General features: G+C 46.3%; 1 protein-coding gene and 1 pseudogene across 4 annotated transcripts in view; both read right to left on the bottom strand.

Annotated features, from left to right (window-relative positions):
* The window catches only part of LOC147035226 (discoidin domain-containing receptor 2-like), a 100,727-nt gene extending 89,908 nt beyond the window's left edge, over positions 1 to 10,819 (bottom strand). Inside the window, exon 1 of one of the 4 annotated variants that reach the window (XR_015061804.1) lies at positions 10,565 to 10,819. The gene's annotated coding sequence lies outside the window, so the exon portion shown is untranslated. Of the gene's footprint in view, positions 1 to 431; positions 536 to 10,564 lie in introns of those variants that run through there. The other 3 variants (XM_085895677.1, XM_085895669.1, XM_085895670.1) reach the window with 3 other exon arrangements.
* On the bottom strand, positions 7,612 to 21,083 carry LOC147035227 (uncharacterized; annotated as a pseudogene).
* Positions 21,084 to 21,559: the final 476 nt, after the last annotated feature.

A 21,559-nucleotide genomic window follows, 5' to 3' on the forward strand; every position in this document is an offset into this window, starting at 1 on the left:
TAAAAAGTTAGTCCAAAGGGTTAGTGACCAAGTTACAAGTTTGTGCTTCTTGCTAAGACACCACAATACCAGATTACAAATAGAATCAATGATTGTCAATAACAAAAAAAAAAAACTGACGTATCTTCCTGTCAAAATACTTTTGCTAATATAGTGTACAAGCAATCTCTTATTGTATAACCAAGTACTATGCTGTAAAGCTGCATTATAACTTTTACAAAGTTGTTGAAAAGATAATGGTTCAAAAGTTACATTCAACCCAATTTCAAACCGTATTCAAGTTGTGAGCAAGCAATTGAGCTGTTCAAAAAAGAAGAAAAAAAAATGAAAGACGAACAGACGAGTATTCACAAAACCAGCACAAAAACAAAACAAAACAAACAATCTGTGCAAGCAAGAAAGAACAAAAGGCAACAGAATATCAAACTTACAGAAGTTTTTCCCACAGAGGCAGAGATTCAAATGATGTGACAAAAGTTGTGCAGTCAATCACCTCTACATCAACCAGCTGCACGAATAAGGATATCTTAGGGCGCTTTTCAAAACCGAGCCAACATGTGCCTGCCCATGCATAATCATTCACTGCCATGGCAACCAATCGTCCAACTAGCCCTTGTGTTCTGTCCAATAACCTTTCTTTTACCTCCTCCTCTAATCCACCCCCCACATTCACCCCTTCTCCCATAATCCTAGTCTCCCCCCACCTAAATGTCAAGCAGTCTACTCAACTGTTCATCGTACAGTTAAAATACAAATAATTTAGAGGTTTTGGCCTCTGGAACTTAATTAAGGGATCGAAGAAATCACCAGCTCATCCTCAAAATCACAATTTTGGAATCAAAGCATTATGGCAGTTCTTTTATCAAAACGAATGCTTCCCAGTTGCAAACAAACTCCTAATTTTCATTCACCATGCACACTCACTTCTAACCATGTCCAATGCCAAGCCTGGCTCTCAGCACTTCAGGAGGTAATCCATCAACATACCATGGTTGAGTCTCAAATATCACTGTGACCCATTTGGGTGTTTATAACGAATCTTGATTTTATTTTATTTATTTATTTGCAATAACTGCTTGGTCGAGACACACAATCTCACAAACTACTTCTTTTTTTTTTCTTTTCTTTTTTTTAATAAATAGAGCAGTTTGCAGGTCTATTCTTTTGGACATGAGGAAGAGCTTTTTGGATGTTTGGAAGAGCAGAGGTCAAAAATGTTCTTGGTTCGTGAAATGCGACATTCCTTGAGGAACAACGAGCGTAAACAGCCAGGAAAGTTTTCTCCAAAGAATTGCGCATGCAATGCTCTTCAATCAAAGCCTCAAGACAACTCCGGCAGGAATCGAGCATCAATTTGCTCAGGAAGCCCATTCAGACTAGACAATTTGGAAGAGTGCTTCTCTGATTTCTTTTTCCCCTCAGGACAAACATCCTGTTAAATTACATAAAAGCAAACATGCACTTGAACCTGAGTTCTTAAACATTGCTAATATATTGTTGTGAGAATGCCTTCTTTGGGTTTACTTTGCACAGTGTAACAACAGTGATTTCCCTTTGTGCATGTATTAGCAGAAGCGTGAGGTAAAAACCTCAATTTGAAGAGGAGATTGGACCATACTCTTTGCAGAGGGTTGGTGCTGCCTAAGCAGTCTCCTTGGCTATTGGGCACAATCCTGGATGGATCACCATGACAACACAGGATACCAGCATGCTGGCACTCATTTTGCAGACCTCGGAAGGATGATGAGCAGAGTTAACCCCACCTGGTATTAATTCAACAGCTGAGCGGGATTTGAACTCAGGACCCTAGGATCCAAAGCCCACCACCCTAACCATTAAGCCAACACCAGGCATATATTTGAGGAAATGCGTCGTTATTCATATAGTCAAGTGCTGTCAGCCTTCCCCACGTGTGTGTCGAAAACCGCTTTTCCCCTGAAACCTTTATTAATGTTCCATTCATTTGAAATCTGTCCTATATGTTCTTTATCAGGATACACCAGGCTGTAGGCACAAATTTTGGTGGGAATAGCCATCACCACCACCAGACCAGCACCATCAACCTACATGAGACGTCATGGTGGGATTCCCCAACTACGAACTGGGCTCGTGAGCAACTAACTGCTATGCAGGATGAGGCCAATAATGTCACGGGCTCTGAGGAGGGGGCTGAGACAATAAAGGGGGCATGCCGAACCGTGGAAGGGGAGCGGGGGAGATGCTCCTGGACCTGACAAAAAAAGCTGCACACAGTTTCCCAGGGTTTTCCATCAGCATAAAATGCACATGCCTGCAGCCCCCATCTCATGCTGCGACCAGCCGCTCCCTGGACTTGCCTCCCTATCGTGCCGGCTCATGCATGCGAACAGGACCTGTTTACCGCTGGGCCATATTATACCTTGGGTCTCGCTGTGTCCCATCAGATGCAGCCCCAGTATTTGTCTTTGCATTCTTCTGGTCTTTCTTCTTTGTGGTGTGCCGAATGCCTTTTAAGGTTGAGTTGTGTTTGATTGCGAGCCACATTGACTAGAACTGGCCGTTACATGACCGATTTGGTTTGTAGCAATTAGCACCCAGTACAAAACTTGTATGCGTCCGGGCCACCACCGCTCGGGTCGCGAATTTGGCTGATCGGGCGCATGGTACAACCAAAGTGTTGCTTGATTGGCTCGAGCATTTCATATGAGCACGGTAACGTGGCAAACAGGCCCAAGACCGTGTTAGGAGCACACAAATCATTGACCGGCATGACCGCTTTAACGTAGTTCGAGATTTGTTCTGGCCAAATTGGCCGAGTCAGATGACGCCAACAATATCATTGCTTCAGCAATGGTTGAAAGTGTTAATTTTGTAGCTTAATACTGTGACATTTGAGAAATAAAAACTACCCCAGTGATCACACAATTCAAGTATTCATTTTCAACCGTTGTCAAATTTGCTATTCCACAAGATGAATGAAACATGAACGACAAATTTAAACAGACAACATAAATTATTTTACATGAAGGTATGTTAATTGACCTTGAGTTTCCTGGAGGATCCATTCAGATTAGTACCAATGATTTGCAAGCCAATAACGGAATTAAAGTAGTGGAGAAACTCCCAAAATCCAGGATCACTGCTCACCTCCACCAATTTGTTCCTCTTCCACCCCACCCCCCCCCCTCCCCAACACCTGTGGAATCAACTTCCACATTCTCTTCTTCAATCTCATTCTTCCCTGCAGGTCTTCAAGACAGCTGTTCACCACCATCTCAGATCCCCCATCCCCCATCCAAAACCAAGATCTTTTCTCTCCCTGTTAACTACCACCACCCCACACCAAGCCCACCTCTTTCAAAATTTTCAGGTTTTCCTTCTTGAGAGTTTGCTTCTGTCCCCATTTGTCCCACCTGTGCGTCTTCCCCTACCCCTGATTGTTCCCCACATCCCCTATTCATCCATCTCCTACTTTCTCTCAAACCCCCTCTCTTTCTACTATTTCTTTGTTCTGTTGCATCCTGACCCAGTTTGTGTTCTGGCTCTTCCATGAGCCTTGACTTTGTATACAAAAAAAAAAACATGTTGACCATCAAATCACAACTACTGACTAGTCAAGCAGACTACACAGCAGAGCGAGGGTTGATGTTGTTTGCCGTCTCCAATCCTTACGTAGCACAACTAACAGTAACCACCACTACCCTCCTCAACCCCCACGGATCTCTGGTAGCTTGTACAAATTGCTGCGTTTGAGCCTGGAGAGTAACTGCTGATATCTATCTGTCCGGGTTCTTCCCGACATCTCTGTTCCTTTCACACTTCTTTGTACATTTTTCACAATTCTCTTTATTCATTCTAATTCTTGTTTTTTTTTTCTCTTTCATCCATTTTACTCTTTATTTCTCTCTTTCCTTATCTATCTCTCCAAGAAGAAATGAATTCTTGCAGAAATTTTTCCGTAAGGCTCACTTGGCTGGCCCTGGATGGGTTTGAGGGTAGTGGAACAGTGTCTGAAACCCGAATCTTATCCAGGTTCCTCCTGATGATGGCCCGCCATCTTTCTTCTCGACTTCTTCGGGTTCCTTCTTCATCTTCTATTTGATTCCGACTCATAATTTTACGGTTATGGTTTAACAGATCTCAAGGCCTGAAGAGGGGTCATGCGGCTTTAATGTGGCAGGCGAAGGGCCTCCAATTTGGCGACAAAGTCAAAGTCGTGGGTTTTGAGTTTGACATGCAATATGTATGCAAGAATTGAAAGCCGTAGTGCAACTGCCATAAGAAAGGCAGAAGCTGAGAGCTCAGATTAAGCAGGTTGGCTTGCTCCGGCTCTATTCCATGGGTGGTGTGGTATAAACTTAACGTTTTCCATCGCATCTTATATTCTCCAACGCATGCCAAATTGGCCAAGAGGCAGTTCATCATGTCATCAGGCAACAGGACATTGCAAGAATACTCCGTTGGAGAGGACTGGGAAGATTTCCCGGACTGTTTGAATTATTTTGTGGCCAACAATATGAACAGCAATGACGATGCTGCTCGGTGGTGCAAGGCCTTAGCCAGGATTGAAAAACTGCCCGTACATAATCCCAGCCTAATAGGGTCCACCTAGACACCTGGTAGCTTTGGGGTTCAAGATGACCAGAGATGCATTTTGGACATTTTCTGGCTAATAATAAACACGATGTTCCTCTTTTATAAAATAGCAGTAAGCACAACTGTGGCAGCAATCTTGATTTTCTCCAATGAGTGTTCCTGTTCTATTACATATCTATCATCTCGAACAGAGCATTGACAAAACTTCACTGAGTTCTCATGTTAAACGAATGTCTCTACTCACCAACAGAGCACTGACATGGATTTCCTCTGATTGTTAATTTTACGAACAGGGACCGACGGAACATTCACACAATGTAAAATATGTGACTTCAAGTCCTCAACCCTCACCCCACCCCTGCTCACAAGCCCCCCCCCACCCTCTCCTAGACCTCAACCTCCCCCTACCAACCCTAAGGCATCAACCATCTCCCCACTCCAAACATTCAAACTCCCTCCGCATCACAACTCAACTCCCAACCAACACCATTCAACCCTTCCCCCCCCCCCAACTCTGTCCCATCCTCACCCTTCTTCCACTCATAAAAGCAAACGAGCATTCCCACATTGGCCATTCCATATTTATTCATTACATCATCGAAACAGTGCAATCTAATAAAAACGCTTTCCCCTCTCCTGTAATGCCATCACCGACTTCACAGAAACCACGACCGAAACAGCTCCTACACGTCATGGCCCATCGCGATCGCCTGTCCAACTCACAATCCCATGAGATAAGTGGAAACCCCATGGAATTGCAACTCTCAAGTGACCATGAGGAGCCAAGTTATGCCAATAAACGACGTAACACCAATCATCTTCTTCCTGATGCATCTATTCACATCGTACATGTAAATAATGATGGTTGTTTTCTTTTAGTCTCACAAGATTCCCAAAAATCCTCAACGACCTTTATAATGACATGGGTTTTATGGTCTTTCGGTGAGTTGTTCAAGAGGAACTAGTCAGAAATAACAACAAGGGCCGGCATAACCTCCACAGGAAAAGCCCTGCTTGAGAGAATGCCACACGGTTATTTGGGCAGTGTCTTACCAGCAGAACGCTGCTTCGATCACCGAGGCGTACTGCGATTTTCACAAGGGCCGTGATGCCTGTCTGCTCCAACATTTCGACATTTGATGATCATTTTAACAGTCGCTTTGGTCTGTTTGCACTGAAGGGAAAACTTAAAGGGAAGGTATGGCCAATGTGAATATGACGGCTCTGAAAAAGGTCTTTGGATTCGTAAAGCACCAACAAGGTGGCTGTATGATTCTTCAGGTTGACATTGAGGGTGGAATCATGCCAGCTGTCCAAACAATGGGAGGAATGTAATGTTGCACATGAATGGATGAATTAGCATATTATTATATAAAGATTATAATCTAGATATTAATACTGAAGGACCAATTTTGTGCTCCTTCTAGTGGACGCGTCACGTTAGTGGCTAGGGCGGCGGCTTGGGATCCTAGGATCCTGAGTTCAAGCCCCGTTGGGCCGCTGAATTAATACACCAGGGGGTTGACTCAGCCTGCCATCCTTCCGAGGTCGGCAAAATGAGCACCAGTGTACTGGTAAGGGGACACTGCATCAGCGGCAAAAAGGCGTGTCCCAAACAATGATGCAACCAGCAGCCACAGGCTGCACTCGATAGCCACGTTGTGGAAATCGTCAACTTTCAACTATGAAGCAGAATTAACACTTTGCGTTTTACATTGCGACGTGTGACGTCACCGCTGAGAGGAGTCAGGACGTCATGACATCATCGGTCATTCGCTGACGTCATTACGTCTGTCGTCGACAGACCATCACCGCCGAGAGGTGCAATTCCACTCCTCGAAAATGGCGTCTGCAATGTAAAAACCTCTTCTGCACATGCTGACTACCTCAGAATGTGAATTTGACACAAAAAAATGGAACAAGAAACATTGTATCTATATATTAATACCGAAGGACCAATTTTGTGCTCCTCCTCGCGGTCGCGTCACGTTTTCCTCGGTACTGTGACCTGGACTGAAAGAAACTTCGTACCTGTAACAGTGCATCGCGCATAGTGGCAACAGTCAACTTTCAACTCTGAAGCAGAATAAACACTTTTCGTTGAGACGGGGGTGAGGAGTGAAGAGGCGGGGGCGGGGGATGAAGAGACGGGGGCAGGGAGTGAAGAGGCGGGGGCAAGGAGTGAAGAGGCAGGGGCAAGGAGTGAAGAGGCGGGGGCAGGGTAAGCAAATTTTTGGGCGGGGGTAAGCAAATTGAAAGTGGGAGACGGGGGGAAATGGGGCGGGGGATGAGTGGGCAGCGGCTGGGGTGAATTAGGCGGGGTTGAGTGTGAGGGGTGGACAGGGGGCGGGGGCAAGTGGGGCGGGGAATCAAGAGACGAGGAGCGGGGAGTGGAGGTGGGGGCGAGGCCAGGGTAATTAATTTTTGGGGCGGGGGTAGGCAAATTGAAGGTGGGGGGAGGGGTGGGGCAGGGGCGGGGGATGAGTAGGCGGGGACAAGCACGCCCTGTCCAGTCCATGTCCCTCGAGTGTGGGTGAGCTGGTGAGGGTGGTTGAATGAACGTAATCCGTCTGTGACTGGGTTTCGGCGAGTCTATATTATTACCTCTCCCACCGAAGGTGGACGGAGGTTCTGTTTGCACATATATCTGCTTGTGAGCAGGATATCTCAAAATGTTGTGGACGGATTTGGACGAAATTTGGTGGACACATGTATTTGATAAGGACAAAATGATTAGATTGTTGTGAAGATCGGGAGAGGAGTCTATTTCTTTATTTCTTTTTAGTGATTCTTCACCATTTGTTTTAGCTATAACCGATATGTAGCAAGACATCTCAAAAAGTTACAGATGAATTCAGACAAAACTTGGTGTATGAAGCCGAGAATGGGCGGGATGGGAGGGGGAGCCGAGAGGGGGCGGGATGGGAGGGGTAGCAGCGAGGTGCCGGGACCGTGGGGGGGGGAGCAGTGAGGCACCGGGAGAGTGGGGGGGGGGAGTTGCGAGGGGGTGGGACCGGGGGGGGGAGCAGAAAGGCAGTGAGACTGGTGGGCGGAGCCAAGAGGGGCGGGACGGTGATCACGTATTCCCTTACGTCATTTTGAAAGTTGCATTTCCCCTGTGTGACGTCAATAAACTTGCTGTTATCGTTTCCCATAGCATGTTCTGCTCTCCATTTCAGGACACGTTTTCAGGAACATTTACTGAGAAGTTCTACTACTTGCAATCAAGGACATTTCCAGAACAGTCTCGGGGAGAAGCCATTTGCTCACACACACATGTCGGTGGGTGAGGACCCCTACATCGAGAGCCAATATATCCACTAATTAGCATGCGTAATAGATGGACGGTCACCAAAACAAGCATTCCAAAAACAGGATTAACAATGGGACTGCACTGCGTCACCCAAACTCGTGGAGCTTCACGGGAAGGATCCACATTGTCATTGTTATGTTGGTTTGAGATATTTGAACCTTATCCCCAAATTTTCATTGCCCAGCCACCGAACTCATGGCATTCCGAAGAGAACGTTGTCAAATCAAAATACATTTGAAGAGACAACTCGTGAGAGCAGAAGCGAAACGGCAACAAAATGGTTTCACTGACATTCCGCGGTGAGAGAGAGCAAAGTCCAGGCGTGCTGAGGCACAGCTTGAGAGTGTGAGGAAATGGCGTGATGGTGTGGGTGACATGTACATCATCATCATCATCATCGACATCGACATCGACATCGACATCGACATCCTACGACAGGATAAGGTGAGGTTGTAGTGTGTGAGTGTATGAGTGTGAGTGTATGAGTGTGTGAGTGTATGAGTGTGTGAGTGTATGAGTGTGAGTGTATGAGTGTGAGTGTATGAGTGTGAGTGTATGAGTGTGAGTGTATGAGTGTGAGTGTATGAGTGTGAGTGTATGAGTGTGAGTGTATGAGTGTGAGTGTATGAGTGTGTGAGTGTATGAGTGTGAGTGTGTGTGTATGGGTGTGAGTGTACGAGTGTGAGTGTATGAGTGTATGTGTGTGAGAGTGTGTGAGTGTGAGTGTATGAGTATGAGTGTGAGAGTGTGAGAGTGTGAGTGTATGAGTGTATGAGTGTGAGAGTGTGTGAGTGTGAGTGTATGAGTATGAGTTTGAGTGTATGAGTGTATGAGTGTGAGTGTATGAGTGTGTGAGTGTATGAGTGTATGAGTGTGTGTGTATGAGTGTGTGTGTATGAGTGTGTGAGTGTATGAGTGTGTGAGTGTATGAGTGTATGAGTGTATGAGTGTATGAGTGTATGAGTGTATGAGTGTGTGAGTGTATGAGTGTGTGAGTGTATGAGTGTGTGTGTGAGTGTGTGTGAGTGTATGAGTGTGTGTGTGTGTATGGGTGTGAGTGTACGAGTGTGAGTGTACGAGTGTGAGTGTACATGAGTGTATGAGTGTGAGTATGAGTGTGAGTGTATGAGTGTGAGTGTATATGAGTGTGTGAGTGTATGAGTGTATGAGTGTATGAGTGTATGAGTGTATGAGTGTGAGTGTGTGTGTATGGGTGTGAGTGTACGAGTGTGAGTGTATGAGTGTATGTGTGTGAGAGTGTGTGAGTGTGAGTGTATGAGTATGAGTGTGAGAGTGTGAGAGTGTGAGTGTATGAGTGTATGAGTGTGAGAGTGTGTGAGTGTGAGTGTATGAGTATGAGTTTGAGTGTATGAGTGTATGAGTGTGAGTGTATGAGTGAGTGAGTGTATGAGTGTATGAGTGAGTGTATGAGTGAGTGTATGAGTGAGTGAGTGTATGAGTGAGTGAGTGTATGAGTGAGTGAGTGTATGAGTGAGTGAGTGTATGAGTGAGTGTATGAGTGAGTGAGTGTATGAGTGAGTGAGTGTATGAGTGAGTGTATGAGTGTGTGTGTACGGGTGTGAGTGTATGAGTGTGAGTGTACGAGTGTGAGTGTACAAGTGTATGAGTGTGAGTGTATGAGTGTGAGTGTATGAGTTTGAGTGTATGAGTGTGAGTGTATGAGTGTGAGTGTATGAGTGTGAGTGTATGAGTGTGAGTGTGAGTGTACGAGTGTACGAGTGTACGAGTGTACGAGTGTACGAGTGTATGAGTGTATGAGTGTGTGTGTATGAGTGTATGAGTGTATGGGTGTGAGTATGAGTGTGAGTGTATGAGTGTGAGTGTGAGAGTGAGAGTGTGAGAGTGTGAGTGTGAGTGTGTAGGTGTGAGTGTGAGTGTATGAGTGAGTGTATGAGTGTGAGTGTGTGAGTGTATGAGTGTATGAGTGTATGAGTGTATGAGTGTATGAGTGTATGAGTGTATGAGTGTATGAGTGTGAGAGTGTGAGAGTGTGTGTGTGAGTGTGAGTGTGAGTGTGTGTGTAGGTGTGAGTGTGTGTGAGTGTATGAGTGTGAGTGTATGAGTGTGAGTGTATGAGTGTGAGTGTATGAGTGTGTGAGTGTATGAGTGTGAGTGTATGAGTGTGAGTGTATGAGTGTGAGTGTATGAGTGTGAGTGTATGAGTGTGAGTGTATGAGTGTGAGTGTATGAGTGTGAGTGTATGAGTGTGAGTGTGTGAGTGTATGAGTGTGAGTGTATGAGTGTGAGTGTATGAGTGTGAGTGTATGAGTGTGAGTGTATGAGTGTGAGTGTATGAGTGTGAGTGTATGAGTGTGAGTGTGTGAGTGCGAGTGTGAGTGTGTAGGTGTGAGTGTGAGTATGAGTGCAAGTAGAGATTTCGGTGAGAGTGAATGCACTGACTTTGAGAGGGGAGACAAGTTCTCAACAATAAAAGCCGTTCGAGGATGAGTGGAGTTGAGTGTGAAAGTACAACCAAGTAATTCGCCAGAAGAGTAAATGTTTTCAATCAGAGACGGATGTACAAACAAACACTGATAAACACAACTCCCGCGAACAACCAAAACGAACAATTAACAAACCATATCAAGTAAAAACGAATGAATAAAGAACTCGAGATCGAATGAACAATTAAACTCAAGTTCAGTTTTCTCTCACACAGAAACTGCGGCTCGGTGTCCTCCCGTCCGTGCCCCCTTCCGAACCACAACACGAACACATGAGGCTGCCAGTCGGCTCGGATCGTCGGTGTCCGATTTGTCGCCACAGATGTCTCCTGTGATGAGAACGTGTTCATCGGTTCCGCATTGATCAGCCCGAAATCAAACACGTCCGCGCCACTCGAAAACTTTCGAACTCAAACATGGCACGAGGAGGTCGAGCACACCTATTGGTGGGAGGAGGGATGTTCGTGCCGAGGGACACCGCCCAGCGGAAAAAATAAAAACAAACTAAAACTTTGATTCCTTTGGAAGAAAATTTATACATATATTTATATTTATATATAAAAAGTTCCTTTTCACTCGTTCACTCAACATTTCGCTGAATTAGACACATTAGTTATCAAAAACAAATCACCTGCTGTCAGTTGTGAGGCTGTCCACCAGGTGGAGGTCCCTCTTTGGTGTCTACCTTCGTGTGTGCAGCGATGTGTATGTTGATATCTCCACATGCACGTTTCAGCAGGTGGAACAGAGTCCTCCCAGGTCTCCAAGTATCCACCTGCGTTTCAGTAAGCTGGTCGTGATTTATGGACCAAGGTGTGACGTTTTGTTGTTCTCAAAGTTTGGTTCCGAGGGATCTTTTCAGGATCGTCACCGAACCCTGGAGTGCTTCCAACTTGTACCTCGTGTGTATCGATATCGTTCCGACCTATCCCTTAGGGAGAGGGGCTTAAGGTACAGCTCGTACATACTTTGAGGGGCTCCAGAGGTCCTAATTGACGTACTTGGGAGGTCAATATGTTTTCCCCGTGAGATGGTTCAAACCGTGTAAGCAGTCAGATGTGGCCGAGCGAAGTTACCATCCAAATGCTGATAGCAAATTTACATCCCCACTCTTCAACACATAGTATGCAAATCCTGTAATGCAATGCAAATTCAGAACCGTGAAATGAATGCAAATCCTTTGCTCAGGATAAAGAAAACATCGCATATACCTGTACCACCAAACAATGGATAAATCATATTGATAAGAAATCCCCCTGATATGCGGTGGCAACAATTAAGGAATTAAAGATAGGCGCCAAGACAATCAAATGACCCACCAGATATCCCAACATAATCCCAAAGGGAAGGGAGGGGGGTTCAAGCAAAATAATAATTGCCACGATATTAAAATAAAAGGTAAAAAGTAATAGTGTGAAGACAGAAAGAGAGGAGAACAGCATTTGAGCCTGTTTTTGGAAGACAACGCGGTCTCGTGTCAGGCTCAACGCGGTCTCGCGTCAGGCTCAACACGGTCTCTCGTCAGGCTCAACGCGGTCTCGCGTCAGGCTCAACGCGGTCTCGCGTCAGGCTCAACGCGGTCTCGCGTCAGGCTCAACGCGGTCTCGCGTCAGGCTCAACGCGGTCTCGCGTCAGGCTCGACGCGGTCTCGTGTCAGGCTCCACGCGGTCTCGCGTCAGGCTCCACGCGGTCTCGCGTCAGGCTCGACGCGGTCTCGCGTCAGCATCGATGCGGTCTCGCGTCAGCCTCTACGCGGTCTTGCATCAGCCTCAACGCAGTCTCGCGTCAGGCTCCACGCGGTCTCGCGTTATTGTTATCATTATTATTGTTATTATTTTTTGCGTTAAGTCTGCTCTGTGTCCGCTTTTTAAGTTGCTTGTTTATTTGATGCACCACACCTCTCACCCCTATCTCTGCACAACACACCCCAGTAAATCTTGATCGTACCACATCCCATTCTTCACCCATTGTTAATAAATTATTATTCAAAATGTTCCCAGCTCGTTTTTGTGGTTTCTTTCATTGATCCAGCATGGTCCGAATCCCAGCTTAGCCGGGACTTTATTCCCAACAACCCGTTCTTTTTAGCCGGTGCATCCTTGGCAGTGTCGCTCGGCTGTATCCGATCCGGTAAAGTGATCCGATCTGGTAGAATGATCCGGTTCGAACAAGGTGTACCGAGGGCGTGTTCCCCAGTAATTAAATCACATGATTAATTCGGTAACCCAATTAACCCATAGACGGGAGGACCTTAGGTCATGCGGTTGAGTTATTGGCGTCCACGGTCAGTTAAGCGACCTGCCGCGTCACGCAATTATCCGTGTGCGACGGCCTACAATTCCGGGGAGTCTGGTGGGAGCCGAGATAGCTTCCCCCACCTAGTGGTCTTCTCACCCGAACCCCGGCCCGCAACAATATTATGAGCACATTTTAGAAGTTGTTGGAAATAATTCTGTTGCAAGCAGGTGATTCTCCTTCACTTTGGAAATGAACTCACCTGTGGTGTGTTGCAGGTGCCTGCAATATAAAAATCGCTCATTCAACTAGTTTGAATAGAGAAAAGGAGTCATTCTGCTGTTTTCTCTCACTGTATGTACTGCAATGACCATGTAGAAAAGAAACAAAACCAGAGAATTGTTTGAGGTTAGACACAAGATTGTAGCCAAGCATGGACAATCTCAAGGCTACAAGTCCATCTCCAGAGTCCTTGATGTTCCTGTGTCCACCATACGCAATGTTATCAGGAAGTTTAAGGCCCATGGCACTGTAGCCAACCTCCCTGAACGTGGCAGCAAGAGAAAACTTGATCGAAGATTGCAGCGAAGGATTGTTCGAATGGTGGAGAAAGCACTTCGATCAACTGCCAAACAGATTCAAGCTGACCTTCAGACACAAGATACGAGTTTCACTTGGCACCATGCGTCGCCAACTCAATGAAAGGAAGTTCGATGGTAGGAGACCCAGGAGGCCGCCACTGCTGAGAGACATAAGAAAGCCTGACTGGAGTTTGCCAAAACAGTCCTGAACAAGCCAAAATCCTTCTGGGAGACTGTCCTAGAGACAGGTGAGACTAAATTAGAGCTTTTAGGAGAGCACGTCATCTCTATGTTGAAAGAAAACAAAATGAAGCCTTAAAAGAAAAGCACACCTTTCCTACAATCAAACATGGAGTATGTTCAAGTGGTGTTTTGCGGTTGCTGTGCTGCCTCTGGCACTGTGTCTTGAATATGTGCATGGCATCATGAAATCAGGAGATTACCAAGGCATTTTGGAGCACAATGTTCAACCCAGTGTCAGAAAGCTGGGTGTCCGTCAAAGGTCATGGGTCTTGCAGCAGAACAATGACCCCAAACACACTTCATAAAGCACCCAGGAATGGTTCAACACAAAACGCTGGACTGTTCTGAAGTGGCCAGCAATGAGTCCAGATCTAAATCCCATTGAACACCTGTGGGGAGATCTGTAAGGCACCCTTCAAATCTGGGAGAGCAGGAGCAATTTGCACAAGAGTGGGCCAAACTGCCAGTGGAGAGGTGTAGGAAAGCTCATTCATGGCTGCAGGAAGCACTTGACTGCAGCTATTTTGTCCAAAGGCTGTGTGTGCTACCAAATACTAAGTCGAGGGTGTCAATTTTGTCAATGCTATTTCTTTTTATTTTCTGATTTAAAAGGATATATTGAGTTCTGAATCAAAAACAAAGGTTCAGTAATATTAACAGTGAAATAAGCAATTGTGGACACCAAATACTTTTGTCAATTTCAACTTCTTTTTCGAGAAAATTAAGAGTTATTTGAAAAATAGTGCAAGGGTGCCAATATTTTTGGCCACAACTGCATGTTTTCAGGATCAGCCTTGTTCAGCAAATTGTTTTGCGCATTTGTTTGTGACCCTTTTCTACTCCAAGGTATTTGTATGACGCTTCGTTGCCGAGCTCCTTGTTGTTGTATTTGTGTCAATTTTTATGTTGTCCATTGTTATTGTTCTCCCTTATACAAATGTGCACTTGGCATACTTATATAGGCAAAATTCAATTTGAATGTCATCAGAGTACCATTTCACTAATTTGAGTTGTTCTGCCAATTTTCATTGTTTGATGCAAAGAGTTTTAAATTATCCATGTAAAGTAGATGTGTCACCTTTCTTGTCTCTTTGGACGTTCTCTTATTTGATGTCAGGATATTTCCATGTCCTTGCTCATTAATGGGGTTGCTCAATGGGTCCAGGGCTGAGTGAAACAGGAGCGAAAGGCTGTCTCCCTGGAAGATCCCTCGACGTGTCTTCACCCCTGGTATTCCGATTTTTCCTTCCAAGTGTTGTTATATCAATGTGGTATTCCAAAGCTCCATTGCTTTCTCTATGAATTTTGATTATTTTGGGATTGATCTTGCACAATTGCAAGCATTTTATCATCCATGAGTGTGGGACACCAGGAAAAGCTTCTTTGCAATCTATCCATGTTGTGGATAACTTGTGTGTGTATGTATGTATACGCACATATATAATATTGTTGTGGATCCGGGGTGGCAGGATTCTCACCCGATCCTTGGCGCCACCCTCACCACCGCCGTCTCCGGGGTTTATAATGCTGGCCGGCTCAGCACAGGCCTCGGGTCACGCACCTTCAATCATGATACCAACGTAATCCTGGCACCTTGCCAGTTGGGGAAATAGAACCCCGAGTTACAGACTAGTTTTGTCAGATGCCGAGCGTTTTCTGCCAGTCTGTAACCATTTTGGTTTTATATGCCAATCGAACGGATCATTCTTCGACGCGACACGGATTAATCCATAGCGGCAACTTCATTCGAATTAACAAGATTTATTTGGGAACATCGGGGATCACAACACAAGCAAAATTCACGACAATGTTTTTATCAACAATCCTCAACTCGTTCTTAACTAGGGAACCACGGACTACAGGTTTTGAGGGGGTCGCTAACGAAATATGCCTAAAACAATGTGCAGACAAGGACAGACAGACAGACAGCATGCATGCAAGACAAGGCAGAGTACTTTGTGATGTCTCATGGACGAGAGGACAGTGTCAAAAGCACGAATGTCGCTCGCAACAGGCGGATGTCCACGGATTCAAACTCCCAGCAAGAACACGCCACGTGGCAAGATGGCAGCGCTGTACTCTTCCTGCTCAAGGTACCGCGTGCACACACCCTCCTCAGCGCGTTCCGGCACCGCGAAATGTCGACAATGGGCCTCAGCCGATCTCTCTCAAGGTCCAGCATACAAATCCAGGCCTGGCCTGTTCACCAGACAAGGCCCAAATTGAGGTGCCGGGCTCCCACAAGCAGATCGGCAAATGTGTTGAGCTGTTGGTGTGAGCAGGGACCGTCAGAGGCTCCGGAGTCTCCTCTCCTGCCTTCCCGCCTCGAAGCCCGACTTCCCAACTCCGTCCTCTCAGTTTCTCTCTCTGTCAAATATCCTTTTCTTTCTCAGCCAATGGCAGACTTGACACTCAGGTTCAGCTTTCTCTCCCGGCCGATTCACCACTGCCTTTTCTTTTCTTGCTTGCTTCGATAAACGAGCCCGCCTCTCTCGGCGAAGCCGAAATACTCCTCCCCTTAGCTCCACCTCCTCCCCTTGGCCACACCCTCCCAGCCGACTGGGCGGGGCCTATCCTCCGTAGAGGGGAGGAAGAAGAGGGAGCCCTTATTCCACCACCACCGCACAACAATAATACAGCCTCTTACACCTCCCGACACGCACATAACGTCCATTTTACCAAACAACCTAACTATACATGCATTTAATGGGGGATCTGAGCTAATCCTATATTTAGTAGTCCAATAAGGGCCATTTCCGTAACACTACCCCCACCTTTCTCCCGAGGCTCTCCGAGCCTCCATCTGGGGCAGCCCACGGCAATGGCCCTGTCTAACGTGCAACACAGATCTCCCATTTACTCTAACCCACAGCATGGGAAGCACTTAACTCCAAAAATCAAAGTGTCACAGTAAGATTGGCATGTCCCTATCCTTGTGTGTCGGGTCACCAATCTAACAAACAAATTCACACTCTATGCACACTACTTAACATTCTAATTCTGGATTTGAACAGGAGGGCATTCAATTTTACCTTTAACACCAATATTGGCATAGGAGCAGAACATTCAAAGGTTCAAAGTTCTTTCACGTGTTTGCTCCTTCATGCCCCTCCCGGCAGTATTGTCCATTCACCCCTGAGGGTTTCCTCACTTCGTGGCCTTATTGGCCTCTCACCAGGTGAGTTCAGTCGGCCCAGTGGCCTAATCTCACAAAGAGTTCTTCGGCTCACTGAGCCCACAAAATGGCATGCATCTTCGGCCGCAACGGCCAACAGAATGCATGAATCTTCGGCCACAACGGCCCACAAAAGCACTTTGGCCTCAATGGGCCAAAAAATGCTTCGGCCCATATGGCCTACTCGCAAGCAGCAGCAGGCAACAAGCCCTGCATTAGACAGCAGGTGACACAGCAATAGTGGCACGGTGATATCGATGGTAAACAATTGCAGTTTGGAGGTGTTCTTGAGGATGCAAATGGGTGTGATTACCTCAGACCAGGTGAGATGGGGTGTACCCTTAACCTTCCTTGCCCGACTTGTTTTGGTTGAATTCTCCCCTTTTTTGTCTTTCTCTTTTTTTTTTCTTTTACTGACAGGATGGTGTGTTTATTACTCAACTGTTATCTTCGTGGATGTTTGCTCATGACATACTGGTGGCCTCTCTGGCACTTGGAGAGGGTGAACTAGCCTGGCCATTGTTAACAAATTCTCCCATCAATATTACTCGTACCAGGTGTCACGTATGAATGGTGTGGAGGAGAGTCCATCGAACCTAACCATTTACTTTTAGCTATAGACAATGCAACAAACCCTGCTTTGGCTGGAATGATCTGAATGACCCATTTTTTTTGACCTGGCACACTGTTCCATCCTATTAAACCTGGGCAAGGCCCTTATTTGTCTCTTTCCATTTGGTGGTGTCAGGCATAACTCGCTGGCTGGGGAGTGTGACTACTACTAGGCCTCTTTGCCTGCTTCCAATCGGGGGTGGAGGACACTCAGCGACTTCGGGGTTCACCTGAGCGTGCTTCTGGCGCTCCTAACGAAGGGGTGGCTCTCTCTAGCCCCCATACTGTGCCCTCATAGCACCTATACTGTGCTCTCATAGCACCTTCACTGTGCTCTCCTGGCACTGAACCCTACGGTGCTCTCCTGGCACCTCTGACAGCCTTCACCTGCCAGGAACCCCCCTGCTGCCCTATTTCCGAACTCACCAACTTCCCATACCATGTCACACTACCAGCCAGTATCCCCATCCCTTGGCCTGCACCTACCCCTCGCAGTCCACCTGCACAATGGAACAGCAGCCAGAATCCATGTCGAATCCTCTAAGTCCCCCTAACCTACACCAACCTGGTTAGGAGACTCCTACCGACAGGGTACGTTGTTCACACTCACTCTCCTCATCTGCACAATCACGCCATTCACCCAAACACTTTAGTCATTCATTCCACAGTGCCGCACACCCAGTCCACAACACCATCCAACACCTTTCACTTTTATGTGAAAACAAAAACACACCAGTCCCTTGGATACCACTTGGTCATCAAATTTAACTTGGACACTTTTTCATCAAACCCCAATTACTCTGTCACTACGTCCATCGTCCGCTGGCCTCCTCCATACTGCCCTAATCGTTTATTTCCAACAATTTAAACAAGACATCAAAATCTCTTCACCGGCCTCATGAACCTCTGCATGGTTCCAACCAGGCATTTCAATCCTTTCTCAAACAAGCGACTCTTTGTCATCCACTTGTTTCAGGTGTGTTTAACGCTCTGCCTGTAATGTCTCCACCACTTTTTAAAAATAATCACCCAAATCCACTCGTGCCACTATTATGCCTTGTCATCTCTCAATTTGCAATCACTTTCGGTACAACTCTCAATCAAGATTTTCACATCCCCATATGGCCTGCTTCTTTGGCTCATTGGAAGGGGAGTGAGGGAACGAATCCCTCATTACCCATTACATGACCCCACCACCTTTGTGCCACGGCTCAAAGGGGTCACGTCTCAATTGGGGTTGTGATCTACCCCCTCCTTTTCTCCAGGGTTCGCGGAAGTCAGGTAAACCCCCATCGGTGGAATGGCCTCCGCCTCTTCTCCAGGGTTCACGGAAATCAGGTAAACCCCAATAGGTGGAATGGCCTCCCCCTCTTCTCCAGGGTTCACGGAAATCAGGCAAAACCCAATCAGGGAGGCGGCCTCCCCCTCTTCTCCATAACTCCCTGAAGACAGATAAACCCCATTCAGCTAGCCAAACCACTCGTGTGCTCAGAAAGGTCTGAAGACCAAGTGACACACGCCAGTGCCGCCTGCCACTCATCTGCGCTCTACCCCAAAGTTCCTGTGAGGCTGATAGATAAATGAAAATCCAATTTCTAAATTGGATTTCTAAAATCCAATCGAAAACTGCTCCTGGAAGCAGCACCTCCAACTCTGTAAGAACCCATGCGGAGCTATCCATTATGGTTTCTGTCCCCTGGCTCAAGTTCTGTCCTGGTGGCATTTCTATTTCCCCTTGCACCTCAAAGCTATTTCCTATGTCACCACTCATTCCATGCTCAGGACTCCCACACACAGCAGGCTGCACACATTCCAAGGTTATGTGTTGACATTCCACACCTTCAACCTTGCCTGTGTACTGACCAACTGCCTCGCACTCCAGGGATACATTTTCGACCACCAGGTGAGTACCCACATACACTTCGGCCTCGGCAGTACATACCGCTGCCGTAGTCTGGACTGTGGGCTCACAGCATTCGTTCACAGGCACTCCACACACACCTTCAGGGGCCACGCATACGTGCACGCCACCGGACAGTTTCTTCGTTAACATAAAATTCCATTTCTACCTTAAGCTCATCGTGTGCACCATGTATGCATGTACCCACGTACCTGCTTCGTTCCAGAGTCACCTCTGTCCGGTCGCTTCTCTCCAGCAGGTTGCTCATCATCGGTTCGCCACACTCCTCTGGGGCTGTCAGCTCCACATGCTGGACCTACTCAAAATGTATCTCACTCGTCAACAACCCCGCATGCTCCCTCAATGTCTCAATCACAAGGGCTTGCTCTAATTGTGGTGTCATCCGACGAGTGATGTCAATCAAGTTCCGCACCACCAACATTACTCCCTGTGGTGACGTCACACATCCCATATCATTGTGCTGTTCTACTTCCTGGCTCCATTTTCTTTTTCATTTGAGTCGTTCTTCCTCTCAGAGCATTTTTAGTTGTTCGTTATCTTTCCGGAGTTTTTCCATCTCCGTGGACTCCAACTTTGCTCTCTCCTCGAGTTGGTTAATTTCAAATTCATATTATTTTTGTTTTCTATCCCACTGTCTCTCTTGTTCTTCATTCTCCAATCTCGTCACTTCCTTCAATTTATGGATTTCCTTTTCCGGTTTCATTCGTTGTTCTTTCACTATCTCCTCGTACTCCAACCTTGCTTCCTCCTTTAGTTGTTCAATTTCAAATCCATGTTCTTTTTGTTTCCTCTCCCACCGTCTCTCTTGTTCTCCCTTCTCCAATCTCGTCGTTTTCCTTTAATTTGTTGATTTCCTTTTCCTGTTTCATTCCTTGTTCTTTTTGTTTATCCCACTGTCTCTCTTGTTCTTCCTTCTTCAATGTCGTTTCTTTCACTTGGTTGATTTCCTTTTCCTGTCTCATTCGTTGTTCCTTCCCTACTCTTTCTTGTTTCCTCTCCCACTGTCTCTCATGTTCTTCCCTCTCCAATCTCGTTGTTTCTTTCACTTGGTTGATTTCCGTTTCCTGTCTCATTCATCGTTCCTTCACTACTCTTTCTTGCATCTCATTCTTTAATCTGGCCTTGGCGTCTAACTGTTCGATCTGCACAGTGTGGTTCCTTAACGTTTCATTCTCCGTTCTCTTTCTTTCCTCTCTTAACATCCTCAGCTCATTTTGTAATTCCATCTCTTTGTTTTGGTGTTTCTGTAACTCCGAAGTTTTTTTTCCATAATTCCTCTCTCATCTCCGCACCTCTTTTACAAGCTTCCCCTTTCATTTCGTCCATTCTCTTACCGTAATCCTTTAGTCTTTTTTTAGATATTTCTCTCCTTTTTTATCTTCTGTTCTAAGCTTCCTCTTATCTGATCACCTGATCTTTCCTTTTTCTTCATTTGTTGCAATTTCAAATCGTGTTTCCGTTTTTCCTCTTCCAGCTTTGTTTTTTCCCATTTTTCCTTTTCCAGCTTTGTTTTCCATTCTTCTTCCAAATTCTCCCTATTCTGGGAATTACTAATTTGCTCCTCCTCTATTTTTTTGTTCAGTTCGCTCTTCTCTTGTTCCAACTTATGGGTACTCCCCTCTACTTTCCTCATTTCTTCCTGTAGTTCCTCGACCTGTCTTACCCTTCCCATCAAATCATGGGTAATCCGCTCTACTTTAATCCATTCTACACGTAGTTCCACGCCTGTGTTGGCTAAGTCCTCCTCCAGCCCCAGAACTCGCTCCTGTGCCTCGTCCAATTCAATTTGCAATTCCTCTCTGCAGTTATCACCACACCTCCACTGCCCCAAGGCATCCGACAATCGTGTCTGAAGTTTGCAAATGAATGTGTCGGCGTCCTGATTCGTCTGCCTCGGCGTATACCGTGTCCATGTGGCCTGAACCGGTGGGCGGGAGCGCTTCCTTCGTGCCTTGCGGCTCATTGCGCTATTATTAACCCACTCCCGCTTCGTGTCGTGCCGAGATGGAGCCGCGCCGCCATTTTGGAACTCCATTTTCTTTATAATTTGCACGTTTTTCCTCCGATCCGCTCAAGCATAAAATCAAATCAAATTTGGACCGTTTATTTTTTTTTTGTAACCAATGTCCAGGGTGCGAAATGCACCACTGGTCCAAATATCCCACTTCTGACACCAAACTGTTGCGGTTCGGGGAGGGATTCGAGCAGTGGCGGGATTCGAAGTCCGTCAGCAGTGGTTTTTTTTCCTCTTCGGGCGGATTTATTCCTCGGCGCGTCCACGTGTTAATTCGAAGCAAATTTCATCCGAATCAATCGGATTTATTGGGGAACATCGGGGATCACAACACAAGCAAAATTCATGACAATGTTGTCATCAACAATTCTCAACCCGTTCTTAACTAGGGAACCACGGACTACAGGTTTTGAGGGGGTCGCTAC

Source organism: Eptatretus burgeri, chromosome 1, assembly GCF_056783735.1.
Source record: "Eptatretus burgeri isolate ZD-2024b chromosome 1, Ebu_testis_v1, whole genome shotgun sequence".
Lineage (NCBI taxonomy): Eukaryota > Metazoa > Chordata > Myxini > Myxiniformes > Myxinidae > Eptatretus > Eptatretus burgeri.